At 31.2% G+C, this 13,848-nt stretch overlaps 1 protein-coding gene and 1 long non-coding RNA gene across 3 annotated transcripts in view; both read left to right on the forward strand.

The window, feature by feature from the left end:
- The window catches only part of Fatp2 (Fatty acid transport protein 2), a 158,910-nt gene that overhangs the window by 137,527 nt on the left and 7,535 nt on the right, over positions 1-13,848 (forward strand). The gene's annotated exons all lie outside the window — the stretch shown is intronic.
- Positions 6,542-7,049, forward strand: LOC142241610 (uncharacterized). The gene is made up of 2 exons (XR_012723727.1): positions 6,542-6,778; positions 6,836-7,049. It is a non-coding gene; the product is annotated as an uncharacterized LOC142241610 (long non-coding RNA).

A 13,848-nucleotide genomic window follows, 5' to 3' on the forward strand; every position in this document is an offset into this window, starting at 1 on the left:
TGATTCATAATTATGCGCCATTCTTAGTAGTTCTGATGCAGCATGTGATCTGATTTTTTGAACTTGTGTAATGATATTGCATTTTATGTGACTAATCTATTCGCGAAAAGTATTAATGATTATTTTTAACACAACGAAAAGTTTTTAATAATAAACAATAACATAAAATATACATAATAGATATTAGATATCGCAGACATAATCGTTAGGTATTGGGATCATTGACATTTCGATTGCACTTATGTGCGTTGTATCTATGCACAAAATTGAGCGTCTATTCATTAGAGCAATAATTACGTACGTGGTGGAACAATATGGAAAAAATCAAATTACTTCCTTGTCAAACACAAACTGGTAGTAGATTTACCTTGACTTTGAAAATTTTTATTCGTACTCTGTTTTTTACGCACAGCAGACATATAACAACCCAACCATTGTGGTCATTGATACCAAGAGCCAATCAGTCCACCGGCACACATCCCCCCTCTACCACGATGATGGCAAACTAATAACAATTGGAATATCGTTCTGTCGGTCACTCGGAAATATCGACACAAAAAACTCATTAATATGCCCATGGTTTGGTGTTGGAAACATGTTTTCAATTTCAATTGCTTCTTTGTAGCTTCAGTGGTGACAGGTTAATCGCCAAAAGCAATATGGACAAATCCAAAATATTATCGTCGAACTAAATATCATTCGGAAAAATATTCTCACAGATGACGAAGGTGCTGTGTGAACCTCCTAAAGGAGTCAGAAATATAGTAAAATGTCCTACGGCCTTATGCGAAGATCAATACATAATTTGCCCGGATAGGCTTCCATAATAATCACGTGCTTCTAAGTGATTCATTTCAACAATCTAGAGACTTTTTAGTAGAATGTGCAGTTAATGTCAATTCTGAATCAACGCTTTTCCATTGCCGAAATAACTTTCTGTTTTCAGTGAACATTTCCGGTTATGTCATCTCAGTACAAGAATCTTAGGGTTTCAAAACTACTTAGAAATAAAAATTATAAAAATTAGAAATAAAAATTATACTTGATTGAAAAATTGATTTCATCAGCACTTTTAATTAAAGCTTTAATTGATTCAATTAAAAAAGGGTTGTGATTTCGATCGCAAAACTCAATAAATTCTTGAGAAATTCGTTTATGTATTTTATTTGTATATATTTATAATTATTTCACCTTTTGATGAAATAATTTTCTTTTGATTTTATAAGAGTTCACATAATTTACCACCTTCTTATGTATTTTTCGATTATAATTATAGTTGGAATTTTCTTTGGGTTTGAATAAAAATATTACGTCTGACCAAAGTTTTCAATCATATTTTTAATTTGAAATATTCGTGTATGTTCTGGGTTTCACATGAAAGACTTGCAGTGAATTGTTCCCGTAGGGGTTGTTCTGCATGCAACTTTTCACCTCACAGATGGGAGAACTCTGCACGGACAATTTTTTAATGGAATCTTCCATATTTGCAAAACGAAGGATTTAAAACCAAAGTAAATCATTTATTTTGAATCTGTCATATGTTTTCTACGTGTTTCATAAGTATTTGATGATAAAATAGCACGAAATACCTCTTAAAAACAAAATTTAAAAATGTATCACAAATTGACCAAGATTTTCATTCCACTTGTTGCTAAAAATTGGGGGTTGTTTAAAAGCAGCTGATTTTATGTAAGTTCGAAATGGCGGTGTTGCAAGATTTTTAGAAAGCGCATTGAAACTTTTATAATTGGGAAAAATAATGATATTGATTGTTATTTATTAACGAATTTTGTATGAATACGATTAGTCTTACATTTTAAATAAAAACAAACTACTTTTTGAAGCAAATAAAATAAATTAAAAAAATAACTTTGATCCCAAAATTTCTATAAACGATTGGGCAACATTACTTCTGCAAAGTGTCGCACGCAGGAGTCAGTCAAGCATAATAAACTGCGGTAAGAGTTCTCGCCGTCGATACAAAAATATTTTCTTCACAAAATTATTTATTTTATTTACTAAAAAAACTTAAAATGCAAAATACTCGGCAATATTGAATTTGTAATTCGATGAAAACGAATTAATTTAATTTGTAATCGATTTTAGTGCGAACATAAAGATTATTTCTAACGGCGTTAAAAGTTTTTGCGCATCGTCTTAAATCTTCAAATTAGTAGCTCGGCTCTGAACTCTTACAAAAGTAAACAAAAGATAATTGGCTTTGAACCCGTGTTTCAGAAAATGGGTTTCTTCGTATACAATTAACCATTAAAAAAAAGAAACAGCCATTTTGTATTTTTTCCAAATTTTTTGAAAAATACTTAGTTTATGACAGTAACAACTTGTTTACTTTTTCTTCTGCAAACCATACGATTTGCAGATTTTAATTTTTTGATAGGCGAATTCGAAAAATCTTATTTCACGGGAAACACAGAACAACCAAAAAATTTTGAGGGGAAATGAATGTGAGAGGTGAAATCTATATGACGGGAAATCCAGAACATACCCGATTGTTAATTTAATTAAAATTTTAATTTGGAAATTAGTATTTTAATTAAAAACGTAATAAACTTACTATCATTTTTTAGCTTGATTGAAAATGTTATCGGTTAATTTTTTAATTGATTAACGTAATAATCTTCAATCGACTTTTTTATTTAAATATAGTTTTTATTTAAAATATTTTTTCTGTGTGTCTTCTAACTTAGAAGTGTTAAATTGCAAAAATCTTCTCTCCGGTTCCCTTTAACTGAAAAATGTTCAGCAGTTAAGTTCCTAACTGACATATGGAATATATGGGCAAAATGACAGATATGTCCATAGTACGGTTTAAAAGTTCATTAGCTAACGGAGCTTCATGAAAATGGATGTGTTAGAGTTTATTTCAATATTTCATTTTAATTTTTTGCTTAATTTAAAAAAAAATATTTTTTTATTATTTTATTCTTCGTGAATTTGTTTAAATTTATTATTTCTTCTTTTACCCTCACGAAAAGTTTAATAATAAAAACTGTTTGATCTGATGAACCCACACACAAAAAAATTAGAGGTGTGCACGTGACACGAAATTGTCGTGAATCACGAAAAATTTCGTGACTCACGCGTGAGTCGTGAGTCACGCTGATGGCAACGGCGTGAGCGTGATTAACAAACCAAAAGTCGTGCGTGAGCGTGAGACACGAAAATAATTTCTTCGTGAGTGTGCGTGTGTAACGAATTTCAGAAAAATACGCTCACGAAAAAAAACCCCGTCCACGGATATAAAACGCTTACGAGATGAATTCCTTTACAATTTTAGTGACACCTGGGATGTTAAGAGTTTAATAACTCTCTCGATTTTAATCATGCTCATGTTTTCAAACACTAAGGTAAATAAGTAAATTACCTACCCTCGATTTTAATCATGCTCATGTTTTCAAACACTAAGGTAAATTAGTAAATTACCCTAAGGTAAATTAGTCATAAAATTATTCGTGAGTCACGACTTTTCGTGAGTGTGCGTTAGCGTGAGTTCTACTAAACAATATCGTGCGTGAGAAAGATTTTCCGTCGTGAGTGTGCGTGAGTAAAATATTACTCACGTGCACACCTCTAAAAAAATGTCAACAATATTTTCAATTCAAATTTTAATTGAACGTTGCAAACACCCAATCAAAAATTAAATTGATTCTATGAATTTTTTAATTGAAACCAAATGTAATCATTAAAAATTAATTAAATTTGTTATTGGATCAGTTATTTTCTTTCTTAGCGACGGCGATTGATGTTATCAATGCAGATTTCAATTTTAATGAGATTTCAAAATTCACTTAGCCAATTTTGTTATTAGCTATTCCTAATATGGGTTCCCTTTATACAATATTGGCCTTAAAGTCCAGCTTCCTGTCCAATATAGCTTCGTGGTACTTTACACACTCACCGAATGGAATTTCCATAAAATTTCCAGCTAAGGAGATGAAATTAACTGTGGGCGTGTTTCGTTCTTAAAGGCTGGTATTAAGATCGCATTCTCGGCTAAAGCCGTCATTTTTCACATACCCTACAATGCTTAACACGAAGTAAACATACTGTAATTTGGAATAAAAATATACTTATTTACGACAAAAATAAAAATTGTAAACACAGGATTTTGAGAGACAAGTTTTCGAAGGAACAGGAACTTTATAGATAAGAAGGCTGGACTGGAACGACTAAGGAAGTACATGATAGAGGTCTGCATCGAATAACTTTTCACTACATGTATGCAATTCGCTGTCGAATATAGTACATACACTGTCTTTCTCTCAGAGCGCAAGTAGTGAAGTGAAGAGAACACTTGCTTGTCAAATACCACCAAGTACTTATCCGAAACAATATGTGTTCCGAAAAAAAGGAACAATAAAAATGTAAGTACTTGAGAAAAAGTACAACATGGATTCTCTTCACTTCACGTGGTACCACAAGTATTGCTCAGTTATGTGCGAAGCAAAACTTTCCATTATTATTAATCATAGATATGTATGTATGTCACATATTTCATATATTTATGTATGTCACACACTTACCTTAAAGTTTGCCGTTCTTTATATTAATCCGAAAACATATATTATGGAGAGTAACTGTTTTCTTGTATTTATGAAACTGCACGTGGTACATGGAGTACTCTATGAAGTTTTGTTCTCGCAACATACTCGACGTGATCACTCTGAGTACACTTCAATAAGAGAGAAAGAGGAATATGTGTTTGTTGGTAGTAAAGACATCAGAGTAGCTACAAGAAGTTACTCGTGGCTTTTGGTGTTCATTGAAATGTGTACCAATTGTTTTGCGACTCTCTCAAATAGATGTACTCATTTAGCAAGTACACGTGTACTCTGCATTTACAAATGGAATTGTGCAGACCTCTAGTACATGAGCTACCCAGAATATCGTTTTATTGTTGTTCTATGCAGAATATCTCATCTTAGCTCGATTACTCACGATAAAAAAATTATCACAGCTAATGCCAGACTTGTAGAGCTGCAAAACTATCGATAGTGGCTCCATTCGATAGTTTCCTTATCGATACTATCGCTTAATTTGCGTATGTTAGAATTTAAAAAAAGACACCCAATATTTTTACGAAAACAAATACGTTAAACAAATAAATTATTTTACAAAATAAAATGTAATTCAAATACATAAAAGAAACAGAAAACAAAACACTTATTATAACGATTTAAGGTGGGTATTAGGTTCGAGTTTAGCCGCTAAAATGTGCATTTTTTCACGATTACTTCTCTTTAGTATACCATTTTAAAGAATATAAACTTTGTGAAAAGTTGCTTTGGACTATTCCCCATCAAGTTATTATAAAATTTGTATCAAACAGGTATAATTTTATACTCTTTTTACTGATATATTTTTGATTATAGCGGCTAAACTCGAACTTGTTACTCACCTTTAGTCTATGAAATCATTAGATGTTCCAAATACTATCCGGTTTAGGTTATAGAATTATTGTGTAATTAAATGATTTGTGTTTAGAAAAAAAGCTATCTGCCCTGGTGTACTTTTTTGCTGCAATTCACAAAATTACACCCTCTCACAGAAAAAAAAATTAACTAAAAGTAAAGAAAAAAGCATTGGCCCCAAATCATGACCATTTTAACCATACAGTAGTCCATTCTTATTATTTTTGGGAATCGTACGAAAAATTTCTTCTGCTTTAGTTCATATTGAACTTATACGTACGGTCATTGCACTTTATAACCACGTTTAGTTCGTAAAATGTTTTCGACTTATTTAAAAGAAAGAATATATCAGTGGGCTGTGGAAAATTTCGTAAAACATAATAAAATTCAACTAAAAAAAATATGTTTTTTTGCAATGAAAATAAGTTAAAGTTAGTGTTAGTTTATTAACTACGGATATGTTTTTGGTGTATTGACATTTATACCGATACTATCGATAGTCGTTATAAGCTATCGATAGTGACGTCAAAAAATAATTATCGATAATTTTGCAGCTCTACACACTTGCAATTGTTAACTAGCACCGGGGAACTGCGAAGCGGATGAGTTAGCAAGGCTAGGAACTACCTTACATATTCCAGGGGAAGTAGAATCTGTTGGTATGCATCTGGCTACCTGCAAGCTCTTACTGCGTGAGAAGGCTTCCAGCAAAAACTAGGTAACCACATCTCATTACAATTGGCATTACCAGGAGTACAGCTGTCATTACACGTTGCATTACATTGCGTTAAGTTATAATGACTAACTTGTAATGACAAAAATAAATACTTCTCGGTAATTTTCGAATTGTTATTCTCAATTTTTTATGCAGTTGGCTGTTAATGACTTAATAAAATAGAATAAATGTTGGAACCATTACACTTTCAATATGCACCTAAACTAGATTTCGTATGCCATTTGTCTTATAAAAAGGGACATAAAAATCCACTTTTAGTAGATTTCGAACCTAATGTGAATTGACTATTGGATATATTATAACGTAATTCACGAATCCAATTCCCTTAAACAACCTACATTTATTTCTATTTTAAGTGTGAAATTAATTTCCCTGCCAGCATTTCAAAGTTCCATTTCAACCTCATCGTTACCACAGACTCGTAAATGTCACTTCAACCATCATGAAAAGGTACATCAAAAAGTACATGCAAGTAATTTGCCATCCCTACTGTTAAAAAAGCCATTTTTTTTTGTGAAACGCCAAGCGCAACCAGCTTGTTATATTTTAATTAAATAAAAACGAAAATAAAGTTCTGAAAACATAGATTATACGCTTAAAATTGTGAAAGGTATATTGGTGAACAATTTGGTGATTTTCCAAATGGAATAAAGTGATTGTTTTTCAGATATTTTACAGACACGCTGCCTCCATGGAATAAAAACACTGGTTGATAGACGCAGCAACATGTAACTCGCTACTTGTAACTCAACATCATCAATAATGCCAAAAATTATGTTAAATCTAATGTGATAGTGGTATAAATGTTATATTTTTAAGAATTTGTAAATGTTTAATCAAATTAATAAATATCTAAACAAACGTGATTTACTCGACCACAATGATTCTTTTACAACTATCTTAAAATGCACTTTTTCTGATTGTTTGGAGGGTCCCTTATTGGCGCCGTTCTAAATTGATCTATAAAGGCACCTAATAATTGCACTCATGCGAAACATTTTTGTAGTAACTTGGCGTGGTACAACTTCTCAATAGTGACGGCGCTTTTCCGACGAGTTTTTGATGTCGTATATGATTGTTTTCGACGTAGTGGGGATTCTCAAAAGAGTCCCCAAATTCAAAAAATGTTGGCAGGGTTGCCTGTAATCTTATTTCGATGATTTATTAGATTTTTTGTTTATTTATACAATATTCACCCAGAAAAAAGTGCCTTCGAAACTAAAGGACAAAAGTTTCATCAATATAGTTTATCCATTTTATTTCCATTAAGGTAAATTTTTGTGAAAAATAATAAAATTTACTCGTTTCAGTAAAAAATCCTAAACTGTAAGCAGTTAGGAACAGTTCATTAACTAGAATAAGGCATGGAATTTTACTCATCCTATTTTCTTCGCTGGGTATAAGAATTTACTACTGAAAAAGAAAATTTTATTCACCGATAACAAAGCATTCGTAAAAATAAACAAAAACCGAACTTAAACCAAGTTTCCTCAAAATTAGTAAAATTTCTTATAAAATGATAATTGCGACTTCCTTTATAATAGAAAGTTTTTCATACATACGAACAACACTTGGCATAGAAAAATATTTTAGTTCATTCGTACTAAGAAGTATGCAATCCTTTCAAAACTTAAGGAAACACACTTGTTAGAATATAGGAAATTTTCCTAAATTTCTATTGTTTACCTGTAATCGATACCTGTCATCGTTATCGATGTGTTTGCGCGTGGGTGTAATCGATATATTTGCGCGTCGGTTGTTTTTTTAGTTGGAATCGCGTTGTTTTGGTATACGGAGAGATTGTTAAAAAATAATATGGTAAAATAATATAATAAATAACAAATAAAATATATAAAATATTTGTTATTTTAAATTAGTGAGAAAAATTTTCGTTTTTTTAAATAAATCTATCAATGTTCGTGATAGTGTATAAAGAAAGAAAACACCAGCAGAATAACAACCCTTTCATTTGTCTTCATTTTGGAATCTTCCATTATCAGGTAATATTCAGTGACGCTAACCTTTTGCAACAAAAATGTTTTATGATTTTTTATATTTGTAGGTATTGAAATTGTAAAAGGAGGACAAAATCGTTAGGCAGCAACTTATTAAAAGTGAAAAGTACAAGAAGAAGAAAAAGTGCGTTTTACAGTTGATAACATCACACGGAAATTGGAAATAGTGGAATAATAAACTAATATTTCAAAGAGATTCGATGCTGTTGATTCTTAATAAATATATTCAATATATTAATAAAACATGTCTTTTATTGAAGATAAAATTGCTTATAGAAATAAATAAAATTGTATTTAAAAACGAAGGTAAGCAGTTCTAATTATGAAGTAAAAGTTTTACCACAAATGTGTAAGATTTGTCGAAATGAATGAAAAAATTTCAATAAAATCATTCCATATATGAATTAAAATTAGTTAAATTTTTTTCATTCTGTAGTATAGTGGTATATAAATATAGGAAAATGTTAACTAATATATGGAATGCATTATTCCTAATTTCTACGAAAATCACATCGTTCAAACAAATAAAAATGTCTTTGGCGCTATACGAAGTTCTACTTTCTTCACAATGAGTTCATTTTAACTTAAAGAAGGGGTCACTTTTTTCTGGGTGTATTAGGTGATTATATGCTCTAAAAGCTCTACTTATTTCATGGCCGAAAGTATGCCTGGGGAGAAGTACTTTCCTCCTAGGACATGCGTATGTAAATGTAATCCGAAGCGATGTCAATTAATAAGTGGTTATTAATTTTTAAATAGGCTTACATACAAGATTACCGGGTAATGAGAGTTTTTGCTGGGCTGTTATTGCAAATGTTCGACACCAAGCAAATATGGCCTCATTTAAACTTAAACCGCACACTAGATATGCTAGTGTTCTCAAGACATCAGATTCCACTCCTGATATCGGAGGAAAAGGGATCAATTAAACACCTCTTGTGTGAGTGTCCTGCTTTTTGTGTAAGGCGTAAGAGAGTTTTAGGGGCATATAGCTTTAGATTACTGCCGGACTTGGAAAAGGTTAACTTAAGCAGTCTGCTAATGTTTTTGGAACAATCTGGTTGGTTCAAAAGAAGGAAATAATCGAGAAGTTTCAGCGGTTAAAACTTAAAACTAGAAGTGCCCATATGTAATAGGTATTTTTAGTTAATGTTTTATCACAATGGACTGAATAGTCTAAGTGAGCACAAAATAGTCTAACTAGCACAAAAATACAAGAATGTTTGCTGCATATGCTGAGTTCGAAGTCAAATCCTATAGCACGACATCAGTAATTCAATTCCAGAGGAAGATAATAAAGTAAATCAATCGCATACATTTCCAATGTAATCTTTATCGTTTGAGTTCGTATTGGTTTGCTGATACGAGCACTACAAAACAAATACCAAAAACTACCGGTGTAACTGAATATCTAACCAAGACCACAACATTTCTCCAATGAATTTCAATTTGTTGTTTTTTTTTTATCTGCTGATGTTTTTGTTTTTAGTTTTGATGCTCGTTTTACCTTCTTGACCCACTAATTGAATGTTTGTCGGTAAATGAGACGAGTCAAGACAAACTCAATGTGTTGCATGATTTTTCCGTTAAACAGAATTGTCACTGAGCTACGATTCGATGTCAGACTCTATTATCTCAACCTAAGCTCCATTTCCATTTATTTACCTCTTAGTGTTATTGTGGGTAAATGTTGTTGTATTGTGCTAATGTGTGGCTTTTCTCGAGAAAATAGAACGATTATTCACACTCTTCATCTATATTCTCATTCGCAGTAGTTGGTATCTCTTGAAAATATGGAATGGCTTTGTTGCATAATTAAATTTTCTGTAGATAGCATAGAGCATCGTAACCCATATTTGTGCATCTCATTCACTGGTTTCAATCATTCGTATTACTTACTTATTTGGGTACAAAAATACACTGAAAATTGAATTGTAAAATTGTGATAAAATTTTCCTAAACATTGTTATCGATGGTTTCAATTGCAAAATAGCAGTTTTTTTCTTCTGAAATAAATAAATCGAATTAGTAATCTATAAATAAGGTAAATCGAATAACGGTCATTAATCAGTTAATATCGGTTAACAGCAACGGTTAAAAGCAAATTGAAGATGTTCGAGTGGTTGAGACAAACATGAAAATAAATATAAGAAATATTACAATTACGAATATTTCTTATATTTGGCCAAAAATCTGAATTTTCGTCGAATTAAGGCATAACAACAGAGAAAATGTTTGATAATTGCATTTAGAGACTTAAAAACATTAGATGCCTGGAAGAAGCAAAGCACCTTTCCTTTTTAAATTATCAATGATTTTCTACAGCAAAACTTATTTCTTTAATTTTTCATAGAAACTTGTCAAAAATTCGTTGGGGATTTTTGAGATGAATTTGGAACTTTTGAGAACGACAGCGTTTCAATTTGGGTCAGAAAAATACGGTACACTGACTGTGGATAATTTAGCTGAATTTGTGAAAATTGGGCAATATACAAATATAAGATCTACACCCAGAAAAAAGTGACCCCTTCTTTAAGTTAAAATGAACTCATTGTGAAGAAAGTTGAACTTCGTATAGCGCCAAAGACATTTTTATTTGTTTGAACGATGTGATTTTCGTAGAAATTAGGAATAATGCATTCCATATATTAGTTAACATTTTCCTATATTTATATACCACTATACTACAGAATGAAAAAATTTAACTAATTTGAATTCATATATGGAATGATTTTATTGAAATTTTTTCATTCATTTCGACAAATCTTACACATTTGTGGTAAAACTTTTACTTCATAATTAGAACTGCTTACCTTCGTTTTTAAATACAATTTTATTTATTTCTATAAGCAATTTTATCTTCAATAAAAGACATGTTTTATTAATATATTGAATATATTTATTAAGAATCAACAGCATCGAATCTCTTTGAAATATTAGTTTATTATTCCACTATTTCCAATTTCCGTGTGATATTATCAACTGTAAAACGCACTTTTTCTTCTTCTTGTACTTTTCACTTTTAATTAGTTGCTGCCTAACGATTTTGTCCTCCTTTTACAATTTCAATACCTACAAATATAAAAATCATAAAACATTTTTGTTGCAAAAGGTTAGCGTCACTGAATATTACCTGATAATTGAAGATTCCAAAATGAAGACAAATGAAAGGGTTGTTATTCTGCTGGTGTTTTCTTTCTTTATGCACTATCACGAACATTGATAGATTAATTTAAAAAACGAAAATTTTTCTCACTAATTTAAAATAACAAATATTTTATATATTTTATTTGTTATTTATTATATTATTTTACCATATTATTTTTTAACAATCTCTCCGTATACCAAAACAACGCGATTCCAACTAAAAAAACAACCGACGCGCAAATATATCGATTACACCCACGCGCAAACACATCGATTACGATGACAGGTATCGATTACAGGTAGACAATAGAAATTTAGGAAAATTTCCTATATTCTAACAAGTGTGTTTCCTTAAGTTTTGAAAGGATTGCATACTTCTTAGTACGAATGAACTAAAATATTTTTCTATGCCAAGTGTTGTTCGTATGTATGAAAAACTTTCCATTATAAAGGAAGTCGCAATTATCATTTTATAAGAAATTTTACTAATTTTGAGGAAACTTGGTTTAAGTTCGGCTTTTGTTTATTTTTACGAATGCTTTGTTATCGGTGAATAAAATTTTCTTTTTCAGTAGTAAATTCTTATACCCAGCGAAGAAAATAGTATGAGTAAAATTCCATGCCTTATTCTAGTTAATGAACTATTCCTAACTGCTTACAGTTTAGGATTTTTTTACTGAAACGAGTAAATTTTATTATTTTTCACAAAAATTTACCTTAATGGAAATAAAATGGATAAACTATATTGATGAAAATTTTTTCCTTTAGTTTCGAAGGCACTTTTTTCTGGGTGTATATCTAAATGTGAATAAGATCGGTTAACACATCTGAATTTGAAATAGGGCAGAGCCCTACTTTCATCCATTTTCAATCCATCCGTGCCATTATAAAATCATAGGACAAATCACAGAGAAATTCAAGAAATCAAATCTTCATCATCACCAGGATTTATATGCGGTAATAATAAATCTGTGAAAATTAAAATAATGTATATTTTAATAAGAAAAAATTCCATTTCTTTGACTGTAAAAGATATCGTGTACATAGCGGGTGGAGTGATATGACAAAATGTAGAATTTTTTAATTGAATTTAGATTTATGACACATTAAGGGGGAGAGCCCCGCATGATGATTACCAGCATTTAAATTCTTATGTGTGAGCATTCGCTTGGATGCTTGTCTGTACTTATGTAGCGTGATAAGTGCCCGGATATACAAACTTGTAAATATATCAAACACACTTTGGTCATATACTAGCCGTTCTAGGAGATATGCATGTGATGATCATTGAATAATTTAAATTGTTTTACGTTATACGATTGCATTTGTCGGCATTGGCATTGGAGACTTCTCCATAAATGTTTCTTCTTCATTAAGATTTCATGTTATTTTAAAAAGCATTGTTTTTTTTTGAGCCAATTTGTTTACAGCGAAAAAAAGGAATGATATGGAAATCAAAACTAAAAGAGCAAAATAAGAACAAAGATGACGCATTTTTTCCAAAACCTAACACAACTTGGTGGGAATGATCCAAAGCAAAGTTTTTTTCCTTCGAAGTAACATGATAAAAAAAATAACCGTGGGAATTTTTGAAAGACAAAGTTGGAAAATTCGTTAATGAACGTTCTTGAAACCATAATGGGACGTCTATGGAAATATCAACAAATCATGAATGGGCATTCACCTTTAATGATTATCCTAGGTTAGGTGTTGTGACAGCCCGTTAATTTAAGCTCACTTAGACTATTCAGCCCATTGTGATGCCACAAGTGTTGAACTTCTCTCTTATCAATGAGTGTTGCCCGATTCTATGTTTAGCTCAATGACAAGAGACCTCCTTGGGGAATCTTTAAAACACTCGGAAATGTAAGAAATAAGTCATTGCTGAGAGCCACCTAGGCGCATGGGTTCAATCCCTCTTTCGGGCGAAAATTAAAAGCCAATGTTCAGCGATAGTCCGTATCATCTATGTCATGCTGGTGACATCAGTGGGTGTTTTAAAGCTTTTCTAAGTAGTTTTACTCGTAAGTGTTGGTACTATGCTCTTTGTTCACCAATACTTTAAAGTAAAAGTGCAAAAATATACATGAAGACAATTATATTTGTATGGAATCTTGTCAAAAATTGGTTACATTGCAATGATTTCGTTACTAAAACATTTCTAAAACGTAACAGCGGCCCGGAAACTGAACGTAGTACACATCTTAACGCTTTTTTTTCATTTAAAAAATCAATGTATTTTCGCGTTTTTTTAATAATCATAAATTATATGTAGTACTAAAAGAGCTTTCGTTTCAGTTTTATAAGTGGTTGGTTCAATTTTGTTTGAGCGTGTCAAAATTTGACACTAGTAAAAGAGAAAATGCTCTATGTTGTAAAGTTTTTACCCGAAATAACGGACTAATCTAAGCATTTTAGGACAAATAAGTTCTCTTTACATCAAAAATTTCTGATCGCCGAATTAATCTATTGTCATGATGAAACTCGAAAATATATGCGATTTGCGTAGTACTTCTAT

Source organism: Haematobia irritans, chromosome 5 (assembly GCF_050003625.1).
Source record: "Haematobia irritans isolate KBUSLIRL chromosome 5, ASM5000362v1, whole genome shotgun sequence".
In the NCBI taxonomy this organism is placed as follows: domain Eukaryota; kingdom Metazoa; phylum Arthropoda; class Insecta; order Diptera; family Muscidae; genus Haematobia; species Haematobia irritans.